The sequence below is a fragment of the Mesoplodon densirostris genome, chromosome 7 (assembly GCF_025265405.1).
Source record: "Mesoplodon densirostris isolate mMesDen1 chromosome 7, mMesDen1 primary haplotype, whole genome shotgun sequence".
NCBI lineage: Eukaryota > Metazoa > Chordata > Mammalia > Artiodactyla > Ziphiidae > Mesoplodon > Mesoplodon densirostris.
In genome coordinates, this window is record NC_082667.1 from 14,653,697 (window position 1) to 14,668,677 (window position 14,981).

The 14,981-nt window shown below is 38.7% G+C and overlaps 1 protein-coding gene across 7 annotated transcripts in view; it reads right to left on the reverse strand.

Moving 5' to 3' along the window:
* ATG13 (autophagy related 13) overlaps positions 1-14,981 on the reverse strand; it is a 49,797-nt gene that overhangs the window by 33,133 nt on the left and 1,683 nt on the right. The gene's annotated exons all lie outside the window — the stretch shown is intronic.

The window sequence follows — 14,981 nt, forward strand, 5'->3', positions numbered from 1 at the left end:
TAAAACCTTTTTCCCCTCTCTTTCTCCTACTGAGTTAGGCATATAAGTCCCAAATTTTTACCACCTCCTTGAGCTATTCATCACTGAGCACTCCTGTGGTATACACTTCGCAGGCATTAATAAACTCTGTCTTTTCTCTTGCTAATCTATCTTTTGTTGGTTTAATTTGCACACCCCCATCTGCTGAATCCAAAAGCTTATAGGAAAAGTTTCTTCCCCAACACCTCCTTCTAGATTATACTGTAAACCTCAAGTAAACCACTGAAAGGCTAGTCTAATAAAGCATTATGTCATCATATTGCTCCTATGTGCCAGAACTTTGGGCAGACTCCTCAGTCTGACCTTCAAGAGCCCACAAAGTCAGCGGGGAAAATAGGTAAAGTGATTTTGCAAAGGTAATCAGAGGCTTGCTGGTACTTTCAGGAAAGATCTTGGTCACTGAAACTAGCAAATAAATGGTGATCCTGGACAAGGATCTAGTCCTTGGATGTACATGCTCAGGAAACTAATTTTATTAGTTCAGTCAAGATTTGGGGGACTTCAGTTACAAGAGACAGTATACATACCATAAATCCAATTTATTAATCGAGAAATAAAACTGCCAAGTCGATAAAAAGAAGCATCAAGTGATCAACATGTTGCCTTTCCTACAGGGAGACCATTTTGGGAAACTAAAATCGTATCAACCCACTATTAGCTTCATATATCCTTCTCTACCTCAGGAACAAGCACATTGGACTTCTGCCGCCAAGAGTCTAGAGAGGGCCTTCTTGGCTGACAATGAATGTATGTGACTTTCTTTCCTCTAGACTTTACAGACCACTGCCCATATCAGTCATTGTCACCAACATGTTCTAACTGCCAAAGACCCTTGATGAACAGGTTTTAAGAAAACTGGCTGCTAGAAGACTAAGCCAAAGTAGGGCTTTTAGGTTACCACTTAGTTTAAGTCAAGGCCACTTTACCTCTTAGCATTCTAGTCTCTCAATTACATAGCAAACTCTTCTGCAAGTGAAACAGGAGGGAAGGAGGCAGGGCACAACCTTTGAAAGAATGACATAGCCTGAGGACATGACGTAAACTGAGTAGAACCAAATGGGTCCAAGATGGCAGACAAGTCGACTTCCACTAGACCTTGAGCCTTAGTACACACTCACATCAGCAAGCTAAATGACATACCCACAGGCGCCATGACAGTTTCAAGACAGACCACAAGGATCAAAAAGTGGGCAGTGGCCCAATTCCTGGAAATCCCCACCCCTTCCTAAAATAGCTGGAATACTCCTCCCACTCATTAGCCTATGAAATTACCCACTCCTATAAAAACTGACAACCCCATACCCTGGTGCCTTTCTCACCTTCTGAGATGGCCCACACTTTGTCTGTGGAGTGTTTCCCCCAAGGCTGCTCTCACCTTCTGAGATGGCCCACACTCTGTCTGTGGAGTGTGTTTCTCTGTAAATGAATCCACTTCTTACCTATCACTTTGTCTCTCACTGAATTCTTTCTGCTATGAGACAACAAGAACCTGAGCTTCATTAAGTCCTGAAACCATGTGTGTGATCTCAGTTGGAAGACCATGGGTTTTGTCTGGGTTCGAGTCCTGGCACATGGGTTCAAGTGCCAATCTGAGGTGCAAGGTTTCACAAGCATTCAAATTTCATGTCCCTTTCCTGTTAATATGTTGAATAAGCAAGCTCATCAGTGCTACTTATTACCTTATTAAATTTTTTTGCCTTAGGGACATAAACCAATTACTATGTATGATTTTGGATATTTACAAAAAGTTCTATGTGGTTCCCACCCACATATACTTGATTAAATTTACCAGGGGTCACCTCTAAAACAGCTTAATTAGGCCAAAAGTATATTTATGAATCACAATGCTCCTAATATTGCTGTCCCTTCAGGTTTCATCAGCATCTATTTCCCCAGACTTGCCACTTGTAGCTTTTCTTGTCTGAGAAATACCTCACTTAATTAAGGCCTTTCTTCAAGGCTTAAGACATTTAACAAATAACAAAAATTATTTACTGGACCTTGACTAGCAATTTCAATTTAGCAACATTCTCTACACATCATTTTCATTAACAGAAGTTCATAACAACAAATAATTCTGTCAGGTTCCCACAGTGTTTAGAACATGTGCAGACTTGTGCCATACTAAAATGTTTTTAAACAGTTATCTGAAAATAGAATGGATAAGCAAAATGTGGTATATACATGCAATGAAATATTACTCCACCTTAAAAAGGAAGGAAATTCTGACACAGGCTACAACATGGATGAACTTTGAGGACATTATGCTAAAGTGAAAAGAACTAGTCACAAAAAGACAAATACTGTATGATTCCACTTATATGAGGTACTTAGAGTAGTCAAAATCGTAGAGACAGAAAGTATAACGGTGGTTGCCAGGAGCTGGGGGGAAGAGAGAATGGGGAGTTGCTGTTTAATAGGTAGAGTTTCAGTTTTACAAGGTGAAAAGTTATGGGGACGGATGATAGTGAAGGCTGCACAGCAATGTGAATGTATTTAATGCTGCTGAACTGCACACTCAAAAATGGTTAAGATGGTAAATTCTGTTGCTTGTATTTTAACACACACACAAAAAGAAAAAAAGATGCCATTACTAAATAAATAAAGTTTCCCATTATTATGTAATGGATGTAGATAATCACCAACTCCCAAATACTAGACAGAAGATTTTACAACACTGCTCAAGTGCAAATGATACAATCAGGTAAGGGAAAAGTACAGTTATCTGGATAGACAGGTTTTTTAGATCTTTTACTTACTTTCATACTGAAATGCTAATTTTAAATTTTAAAAATACGAGTTCTACTTAGGCAGACAAAACCCATTTATCTCAACTAATTTCCCAATCCTCAATTAAAAGCACAGAAATATAAAAGCTATAAATAAACCCAGAAGAAGAAATAACAATGAAAGATGTCAACAAAATATTGGGGGAAAAAAGTGAACAGACTGGTTACGGATAAAGGTTCAACGTTTATTTCTGCTCACTCCTAAAAAAAGGGTGGGGGACTTAAAAAGCATACACACAGACAAAAGATAACAACATCGAAGTTCCGGAAGGTAGAAAGTAGAAGGAATAGATAACTGACTAAGCAGAGCACAGCTGATATTCAAGCCAGGAGCGGGAGAAACCCTAAACAAAGAAAGCTCTTCTGAACCAAAGAACCTAAGAAAGTCTAAGGAATTAGTCACCAAGTAGCTACTAAAGTAGGGTGGCAGATGGGGCTGAAAACAGGAGGATTATTTCAAAGTCCACGGAAGAAGCAGTTAGACCCACTCTAAGCCCTACACCCACACCATGACCCCACTCAGACCAGAACTGCCCTTCCTTCCTAACGTTAGAAGGCTGGACATTGGGAGGTCCCCAGATGGTGGAGTAGGAAGACCCTGATCTCACCTCCTCTCACAAAACTTACAATTATGTACAGAACAACTATTGAGGAAAAAGACCCTGACCCTAACTAACCCTAACCTACCAGAAAAGATCTTCTACAACTAAAGATACAAAGAAGGAACCACAACAAGATGGGTAAGAGTGGGGAGTTCCAGTACAGCCACGACCCATGCCCCTGGTTGAGGAACCCGCAAACATAAGAATAATTACCATTGCAGAGATTCTCCCCAAGGAGCAAGGGGTCTGAGTCCCACATTGGACTAACCAGCCTGGGGATCCTATGCCAGGAAGACAAGCCCCCAGAATGTTTGGCTTTGAAGGCCTGTGGGGCTTACATCTGGGAGCACCAGAGGGCTGTGGGAAATAGAATGGAGTCTCTTAAAGGGCACACAAACTCTCACATGTGCCGGGACCTTTAAGGCAGAAGTAGTAATTTCAAAGGAGCCTGGGTCAGAACTACCTGCTGATCTTGAAGAGTCTCCTGGAGAGGCAGAAGGCAACTGGAGTTCACGCTGGGGACATAGATACTTGTGGCAGCCATTTTGGGGAGCTTGTTCTACCACATGGACACTGGTGCAATCACCATTATGGAATCCTCCCTCTACCACTAGTATGGTGTGTGTGTGTGTGTGTGTGTGTGTGTGTGTGTGTATACACACACACACACACACACACACACACACTGGAATACTACTCAGGCACAAAAGAGAATGAAAATTTGCCATTTGCAACAACACGATGGACCTGGAGGGTATTACACTTGGTGAAATAAATCAGAGAAAGTCAAATACTGTATATTATCACTTATATGTGGAATCTAAAACAAACAACAAATGAATGAATATAACAAAACAGAAACAGACTCATAGATAGAGAGAAAAAATTAGTGGTTACCAGTGGGGAGAGGGAAGGGGGGAAGGGCAAGATAGAGGCAGGGGATTAAAAGATATAAACTACTATAAAATAAATATATAAAATAAATAAGCTACTAAAGGTTGTTGACTAACAATCAATCAACCAATCAATCACCTACAAGGATATGTAGCCAATATTTTACATTTATTTAATTTATTTTTTTGGCTGTGCCATGCGGCACGTGGGATATTTGTTCCCCAACCAGGGACTGAACCCATGCCCCCTGCATTGGGAGCATGGAGTCTTTTTTTTTTTTTTAACATCTTTATTGGAGTATAATTGCTTTACAGTGTTGTGTTAGTTTCTGCTGTATAACAAAGTGAATAAGCTATATACATACATATATCCCCATATCCCCTCCCTCTTGCGCCTGCCTCCCACCCTCCCTATCCCACCCCTCTAGTTGGACACAAAGCACCGAGCTGATCTCCCTGTGCTATGCAGCTGCTTCTCACTAGCTAACTGTTTTACATTTGGTAGTGTATATATGTCTATGCCACTTTCTCACTTCATCCCAGCTTACCCTTCCCCCTCCCCAGCAACTTTATTTTTATTTATTTATTTATTTATTTTGATATTCTTAATGGAGCATGGAGTCTTAACCACTGGACCGCCAGGGAAGCCCAGTAGCCAATATTTTAGGATAAATATAAATGAAGTATAATCTATAAAAAATTTGAATCATACCTGAAACTAATATAATATTGTAAATTATACCTCAATTTAAAAAAGTAAAAAAAAACACTAAAATAAATAAGAAAAATAAAAAGGACTGGACATTAACTTTTTAGGAACAGTGAATCAAAAACATGGTGAACTTTGGTTATCAAAGCCTTTATGAGACACTCCCTCTCCCACCTCTTGAGCCTCCTTCCTCACTAAGCTTGAAAAATCCTGGCAGCTACAATGGACGCTTTCATCAAGTGACTGGTGATCCTTGGCTGTCCCATTCACATCTGAGCATTAGGCACCAAAAAGCCAGAAACTCAGGGTATATGAGTGAGGCTGGTAAACTGGTAGGGCTCAAAGAGGGTCATCAGAAACAAGCTGGGCGCAGCCTCACCCTTTTTTCTATGGAAAGAAACCTCAAAAGAGGAAAGAAAGTGTCAATATATAGAGGTTTTTCCCTCCAAAGACCCTTAATTTCTCCAGAGAAGCCTCCAATCTCCTGCTGAAAACAAGTTTTCAACTCCTCTGGGTGAGTTACAGGAGTGCAACTGTTGGATCATACGGTAAGAGTATGTTTATTTTATAAGAAACCATCAAACTGTCTTCCAAAGTGGCTGAACCATTTTGCATTCCCACCAGCAATGAGTGAGAATTCCCAATGCTCCATGATCTCTCCAGCATTTGGTGTTGTCAGTGTTTTTGGATTTTAGCCATTCTAATAGGTGTGAGATAGCAACTCATTATCTTAAAAGATACCCCTTTGGGGACCTCCCTGGTGGTCCAGTGGCTAAGACTAGGCACTCCCAATGCAGGAAGTCTGGATTTGATCCCTGGTCAGGGAACTAGATCCCACATGCCACAGCTAAAGATCCCGCACACTGCAATGAAGATCACGCATGCCCCAACTAAGACCAAATAAATAAATAAATATATATTTTTAGAAGATATTATCTTTTGCAAATATTTTCTCCCAGTCTGTAGCTTGTCTTCTAGTTCTCTTAGACAACCTTAGTTTTTTTGAAAAGCAAATTTATACATGGAACTAATCTAATATTGAAGAGTTTAAGTTTCCTTGATTTATCTTAAGGATGAATGTTATTAAGCAAATTCAGTTGTTTTGAGTAACAGCTCCTGGCATATTAACAATATTGCTTTCATACTTGTTTGATGCCTACTTCTATTCACACATACTCTACAAAACAGTAACCTCAAAACTATTACAGAGATAACAGGACATTTTGCCTTCAATTAAAAAATAAACTTGCTGACAAATGCTCAGCACAACATTACTTTCAAGACTGATAAGTGTTTAAATAACACTTTACACCCATAAAGTGTTTTTAAACTCATGTTTGTCATGCAATATGTAAAAGTTTGGGGAACACTGAAATTAAAATGGACACTTTTACATTTGCTTCTTCAACTAACAGTGGAAGAGCAGAGATAATCTTTTCTTGCCGTAGTCATTATTCTACAGCAAGAATTTTCACATTTTCTCCAACACTGGTTTCAAAGGCAGTTGTACAATAAGTGGGGGGAAAAGAATGCTTCTTCACAGTAAATTGCCACTTAGTAAATGTATAATAAATAAAGATTTAGGAAAATCACCATTTTGGGAGTTCCCTGGCGGTCCAGTGGTTAGGACTTGGAGCTTTCACTGCTGTGGCCTGGATTCAATCCCTGGTCAGGGAACTAAGATCTCACAAGCCGTGTGGCGCAGCCAAACAAACAAATCACAATTTTTCAATCATCACAGGAATAACTGGTTCAAGCAAATCACCAGTGGATGATAAAACCACTGTAAATATACCTTTTGCAAACAAATTTTCACACAGTCTTCCTGCTTATTGACTTATTAATTACAAAGAGAAGTCAGATGAACACAATCTTAACAAAGTAATCAAAGAAACATACCAACTGAAAAACTGACATTACATTCTCTTGATGTGATGTAGGGAGAAGGACATGTCACTTATGTAGCTTTTACATTAAAACTGTATAGGGGCTTCCCTGGTGGTGCAGTGGTTAAGAATCCACCTGCCAATGCAGGGGACATGGGTTTGAACCTTGGTCCGGTAAGATTCCACATGCCACGGAGCAACAAAGCCCCTGCGCCACAACTACTGAGCCTGCGCTCTAGAACCCGCAAGCCATAACTACTGAGCCTGTGTGCCCCAACTACTGAAGTCCACGCATCTAGAGCCCGTGCTCCGCAACAACAGAAGCCACCGCAATAAGAAGCCCGCGCACCGCAACGCAGAGTAGCCTCCGCTCACCGCAACTAGAGAAAGCCCACGTGCAGCAACGATGACCCAACGCAGCCAAAAAACCCCCAACAACAACTGTATAACCCAAATCTAACCATGAGGAAGCAATCAGATGAGCTTATATTGAAAGACAGGGCATTTTACATAATAATGGGCTTGTACTCTTCGAAAAAGTCAATCTTATGAGAGAAAAAGTCTGAAGAACTGTTTTAGAGTAAAGGCAATAGGAGTATGACAACTAAATACAATGCTTAACCGAGGACTTTTTTTTTTTTTAAAGTTGCTATAAAGGAGGGTATTGAAACAATTTGGCAACATTTGAATACTGACTGTATACTACATAACCAGTATTGCATCAATATTAAATCTCCTGAATTTGATACAATTACACTTTGTTCAATGTTCTTGTCTTAAGAGATACAAGTAACTTTTCTCAAGAGTCCAGGGGAAAAGAAAAAAGTAAGAAATCGTGTGTTGTTCTATTATAAAGTATGTGATACATACAGAGAGAAGTAAAGCAATGTGGCCAAGAGAGAACAATGTATGCAATGTAGGTGAAGAGTATATGAAAGTTCACTTTAATAGTCTTACAATTTTTCTGTATATCTTAATTTTTCCAAAAAAATCTAACAAACAAAATCCATTCTTATCAAATGGTCTATAGTAGGGTAAAGATCTTAACTAACTTTCACCCAGCATAAAAGTTTTCTATCTCCTTGTAGACCTATTTCAAATACAATTTTTCCAACATCTGAATGACTGCTCTAGCTATACTTCCAAGATCCCATCACAGGATATCCTTGCCTTGAGAGTGAAGGAGACAAGGAGTTCAATGCACTGCGCCATGTCAGATACAAGTTTCAAAACTTGGAGGACATCCAACAACAATGTGGACTGAACTAAAGTTATCAGTCACACCCCACATACGAGTTTCAAAACTCGGAGGACATCCAACAACAATGTGGACTGAACTAATGTTATCAGTCACACCCCACCCCTGCCCACTACAGGTACATAAAAATGCAAATAGGATACGACAATAAAAAGGTTTTGATACACAGCTAAACCAGAAAGATTGAAAAATCCCAGGTTCCAGAAAAAAAGGTAAGTTAAAGCCATAGATATAAGGGAAAATTGATGCCAGGGAGCTGAGGTTTATGGAGAGCAAGGTCAGATTCTTATAATGAACACATGAGAACAAGAGTGGGGTGTGAGGGAATCATGCCTCAAGCTTATGGGCAGGTAGAAACCTCCCCTGCAGAAAACCCCAGAGCCAAGTGCTCCTTGATCAGAGGCCAGAAGAATCCTAGAAAAGCAGTGAAGAGCTTTGCCATCTATCATGGCAAGGTTGTGAGGTGGGGAAGTTACTCTCAAACCTTCAAAAGCATACATCAGTAAGGTACACAGATATAAGATCCAAAATTACACTACCTACATAGATGGTAAGGAAACAAAAAGCCAAGAAATTAACCTAAAAACTTGTCCAAAACCACTGAAACTCCTAGAAACAGGCAGAAGGAAGCCTGAAGGAGCCTTGAGAGAAGCTTTCACAGACTTGGATCATCAACAGCCTACTGCCAGGCCATTCATAACCCTTCCTTCCAACTTTTAGCTAGATGAACTCAGAATTTAAAAATCTGCAGACTGCACATGGAAATAAAACACCAAGAACTCAAAAGAACAAGACAATGTGAGAGACTACACATCTGAGATAGGAGACTGGGCAAGCTAAGAAGAAATACGCTTATTTATGAACTTGTTAAACACGTTGACTTACAATGTTAAGGCAGTAGGTTAAAATTTTTTAAAGAATCACTTTATATAGTTTTTCTTAACAGAGTTATAATTCACATACCATAAAATTTACCATTTTAAGGTGTACAATTCAGTGCTTGTATATTCACAAGGATGTGCAACCATCACCACATTTTTATCACACTGAAAAGAAATCCCACATCTGTTATCCATTACTCCCCTTCCCCTTCTCCCTGTCTCTGGCAACTACTAGTATGCTTTACTGCTATGGACTTGCTTATTCTGGAAGTTTCACATAAAGGAAATCCTATGTCACCTTTTTGTGAACTGCTTCCTTCACTTAGCATGTTTTCAAGGTTCACTCTGTATTTTAGCAAGTGTCAGTACGTCATTCCTTTTTATGGCTGAATAATATTCCACTGAATTGGCAGACTACATTTTGTTAATTGACTCATCAAGTGATGGACATCTAAGTTGTCTCCACTTTTTGGCTACTGTGAATAATATTCCTGAGAACACTCATGGGTAAGTTCTGGTGTTAACATATGATTCTCTTGGGTATACACCTACAAATGAAATTGCTGGATCATATGGTGATTCAACATTTAATGTTTTTGAGGAACTGCCAAACTGTTTTCCAAGGCAGCCATGCCATTTTACATTTGGTAATGGCTTAATTTTAAGATTAGGGTATATAATGAGTACAGAGATGACAGACATTATGAATGGGTCTTTCTTTTTTCTTTTTTCTCCAAGTATTTCCTTGTTACTCCTTTCCCTTTTAATCCATAATATACAACCCAGATAAACAGGCTACTGCTGTATTCTTTAAGGTTTTTTTTTTATTTACAAAAACAATGGATAGTTCTTCTCTCAGAAAACAAATGTAGTTGTAATTTGTATGACTTCAAGCTAATTTTAAAAAGTTTTTATTATGAAAAATTCTACACATCACTCAGCTTCAACAGTGTAGAATAAGGTCTGCCCTTAGCCTCTGCCAGAAACACAGGTAATTTCTCCCTGGAAGAAAATAATGTTGTCCTAACCCATAAATTATCTCTATAATTTTTCATATACAATTTCTGGCACATGTTAAAGTAAACCAGGCACTCAAGGAGACAAACACAAATTATCAAAATCCAAAAGATATTAGAAACACATTAACAGTTATCAGACACAGACCTTAAAATTACTATGCTTAATATGTTCAATTAAATGAAGCACAAAATTGAGAATTCGGACAGAGAACAAAAATGTATAAAAAGTAGGTAAGTATGATCCAGCCAGATTAGCAGGGAAACATAAAAGTGAGCAAAAGAGACTAACAGTAGATTACAGTAGGGAGTCAATGCAGATTCTTCTATAGGTAAAAATTTAGGGACATTAATCTGAATATAGAGAGGGGGAGATGAAATAAAGGGACTAGAGGCAGGAAGACCAGCTAGGAAGCCATTTCAGTAATCCAGATGAGAGTTGGTGATAGCACTGGATTAAGGTGAGGCAGTCAATAAAGGAAGGAAAGAGCAAATAATTTCAAAGAAACAACTGAATAATTTGGCAAGAGATTATACAAAAATGACCCCAGATAATATCTCCAGCCCCTAAAACTGGGGAAAGTTGATTAACATCAATTACTGAAAAAATAATTATGCTTTCCAATATTTAACAGTTTTTAAATGTTCTGGATTCAGGCTTAAAAGCTCAGTATGGCAAATCAGGAACAGTTAATAAGAAAAAAGTTAAGGAGTTCCCGGCGGTCCAATGGTTAGGACTCTGCGATTCCACTGCACGGGGCACGGGTTCAATCCCTAATCAGGAACTGAGATCCCGAAAGTTGGGTGGTGCAGCCATAAAACAACCGCCCCCCAAAAAAACCCAGTTAGGTACAAGTTCAAGGGTAAAGAGAACAAAACTGTAATTTCCCCACTTTCTAGGCATTAGAATTAGTAAATCATAAAGATCTTTTTTTCCATTTAGAAAGTTCTTTGTAGACAAATGAGAAACAGAATGGAAAAGTTTAAACAACTGAAATAGTCTTCTACCAAAAGAGTTACAAAGAAAGTCTGAAAATAAAGAAGGAAGCAGAGATACACTCACTTGGGAGGGGGGCGGAAAGAGGAAGAGAAAAGAAAGAAAAGAAAAATAAAGCAGGGCCTTCCCTGGTGGCACAGTGGTTAAGAATCCGCCTGCCAATACAGGGGACACGGGGTCGAGCCCTGGTCCGGGAAGATCCCACATGCCGCGGAGCAGCTAAGCCCGTGCACCACAACTGCTGAGCCTGCTCTCTCGAGCCCGCGAGCCACAAATACTGAAGCCCACGTGCCACAACTGCTGAAGCCTGTGCGCATAGCGCCTGTGCTCCGCAACAAGAGAAGCCACCGCAGTGAGAAGCCCGCTCACTGCAATGAAGAGTAGCCCCCGCTCGCAGCAACTAAAGAAAGCCCACGTGCAATGAAGACCCAATGCAGCCACAAATAAAATAAGTAAAATAAATACATTTAAAAAAAAGAAAAAGAAAGCAGAAGTGTCAATATTTATGACAATTCCAGACCAGAAGTGATGAAATGAGATTAAAAGGGACATTCAGTAATGATAATCTCTGAAAATATGATAGCCATAAACCTTTACATATAAGCAATATAGCAATAAAATACATAAAGCAAAAATTCCTAGAGATACTAGGAGAGCTTGATAAAACCAAAACTATACCTGAAGATTCAACATACCTCTTTGATATATCAAGTAGATATAAAAAATTTTTGAGGATCTGAATAATAAAAACAAGTCATTCATATATATATATATATATATAGAGAGAGAGAGAGAGAGAGAGAGAGAGAGAGATGGTGGCATATAGTGTGAGTCACTCAATCTTTCTGTACTTCAGATTCCTTTCTCATAGGGTTGTGGTGAGGATTAAATGAGATAGTTCCTGTAAAGAGTACTTGCCACATATGAGATCCTCAATAAAGCTCTTGGTTATCTAACTCTACCTTTCACATTATTCTCTTAGGTTCAAGGGACACCACAAACTGATCATGTTCTTGACCATTAAAAATTTTTTTTTCCAAGATGTTATTGCCCATAATCCAATAAACTAGAAACATATAATAAAAAGTTAACCGTGTATACACTAGGAAGCTTTTTATAATCAACATTGAAATAAAAACAAGTCACAAATGATCTAGAAATTAACAAAATGAAGAATATTTGACAACAAATGAGACACAGCAAAAGAAGAATTCACAGGAAAATTTATAGTCTTTATAATTAAAAAAAAATCTCAAGTAAGTATTCAATTTAAGAAACCAGAAAGTAAAGTAAACCAAAAGAAAATGGGAAGTGGGAATAAAGATAAAAGACAAAAAGCTGTGTTTGATTAACTAAGGAACAATTTAAAAACCAGTCTAAAGAATACATAATGCCAATATCTGATTTCTTGAAAATTCCAACAGAAATAGATTAAAGCATAAAAACACCCTTAAGCTTATATTTAAAACAGGGCATTTAAACCTCTACAAGTATTTCTCTACATAATCTCTCCTAATGACATAATAGCTCTGGGCAATACAGGAGGAATGTGAGGGTGGCGACAAACCACCCTGGAAATCCTTGAAAGAATAATATGATTTTTAACTCTATTTCTTTCATATTTGTATGAATCAAAAGTCAAGAGTGAAAACAGTATTTTCCAAAATAAGAATACTGGGTTATCACTTCTATACATTCTTTATTTACCTTTATTTTTACTAAGATACTATTGACAGACTGGGCATGTTAATTGAGCTGTTTTTCTATGTAGTGGTGATTCACTATCTTCTCCCTTCTCTTGTAACCAAGGGCATATGGGGGACACCACCAGGGCAAAAACAAATTTCTTGTGCCACCTATACTGGTATTTAGAGGCCTTCTCTAACAAACTGGCTCACATTTACTCTACAGTTAAAAACAATTATTTAAAATTAATTTTACATCCTCTTAAGGGATTTAAAATCTTTTTAAAGATTCAAAACTAATTTTACATCCCTTTAAGAATTTTAAATCGTTTTAAGATTTAAAACCCAAACTTCAAGTTGTTGTTTTTTTGTTTTTTTTGGGGGGTGGCGTGCACCACTCGGCATGCGGGATCATAGTTCCCTGACCAGGGATCAAACCCGTGACCCTCTGCGGTGGAAGCGTGGAGTCTTAACCACTGGACTTTGAGGAATTTCCAAGAAAAGTTTCTTTTTCCCCTTGGTCATAGAGGTTTCTAGTTAGCCTCCTCTGCATTCTCCCTTTGCATACACTGCCTATATCCTGTCAGGGACTACCTGCAGTTTTTACTGCTCTCCACAATTTGACAAAGAGGAGGCAAGGACGAGTAACCCTGTGCACCCTCTCTTCTATTAAATCCATGCATGAAAAAATGAGGCCCTATGGAAATTTATTTTACTCAACTCAACACCCCAAGTTGGAAATTACTTCTAAATTATCCACACATAAAGTTTAGGCAAGCTTTTTCCAAGAATAAACTTTTAGTAAAGTATACATATTTTAAGACTCTAAAGTCAACATACAAGCCAAAAAAATCTTAAGCAATATAGTAGTTCAAATATTAGCTGAATAGCCTGCATTTCTTACTCAGTGAGTTTCTATACTTTTCTTCCATTAAAAAATAAAACCAGGGACTTCCCTGGTGGTCCACTGGTTAAGACTCCTCGCTCCCAATGCAGGGGGCCTGGGTTCGATCCCTGGTCAGGGAACTAGATCGTGAATGCTGCAACTAAGAGCCTGCATGCCACAACTAAAGATCCGGGGTGCCGCAAAGAAGATCCTGCACGCGGCAATGAAGATCCTGCGTGCTGCAGCTAATACCCAGCGCAGCCAAATAAATAAATTTTTTTTTAATTTTTAAAATTTATTTTTGGCTGTGTTGGGTCTTCGTTGCTACGCGTGGTCTATCTCTTGTTGTGGTGAGCAGGAGCTACTCTTCATTGCGGTGCACAGGCTTCTCACTGCAGTGGCTTCTCTTGTTGCGGAGCACAGGCTCTAGGCATGAGGGCTTCAGTAGTTGCAGCATGCAGGCTCAGTAGTTGTGGCTCATGGGCTCTAGAGCACAGGCTCACTAGTTGTGACGCATGGGCTTAGTTGCTCCGCGGCATGTGGTATCTTCCCGGACCACAGATCAAACCCATGTCCCCTGCATTGGCAGGCGAATTCTTAACCACTGCGTCACCAGGGAAGTCCCATAAATAAATATTTTTTTAAATAAATAAAAACAACAAAAAAACTTAAGTTGAATAATAAAGGGTCATAAAGTGAGGAATGCAGTGCTCCAACCATAGTGTTATGAATGTCATTTTCATCTCTTCTATAATAATGTAAAAAGTGTTTAAAAAGTAAAAGTTTTATGGATTTCCAAGCATTACTAAGATTAAATAAGTTCCCTCCAGATAAAAATTCCAAAATAAATAACTTCCACTCCCAATGGAACAAAATGTAATTGCAGAGCTTTGGTAATGAACCTTATCAAGTGACAGCAATAAGTTCTATAGTGGTTGCCCTTTCTGATTAGTCAAAATTATCTTTGAAAACTCACTCATGTAGTAGGACTCATGTCTTTGGAAGCACAATGTTAATGTCTTAGGCTTCTTTTTGCATTTAGGCTATGGACACCCTGCTCTGAGTCATGGAGGTCATAAGCTGATGCAGCTGAGTGGATGCAAGCAGGAAAGACAATGGAAAAAAAGAGATTTCTTGCCCCCACCTCCATACAGTACAATTCCAGTACGTGTATAGGGTAGGACTGAATTGTGTCCAGCTGATTTTTAGTCCTTAAATAAAACAATATAATTTGGAGTATTTAGTAGCTGAAGATCTGCAGTTTTTGATCTGCAGTTTACACTTGAGGGGAAAAAAATACAAATTATAAGAACTGTTAGGTGTAAGTAAAGAAATAGCAA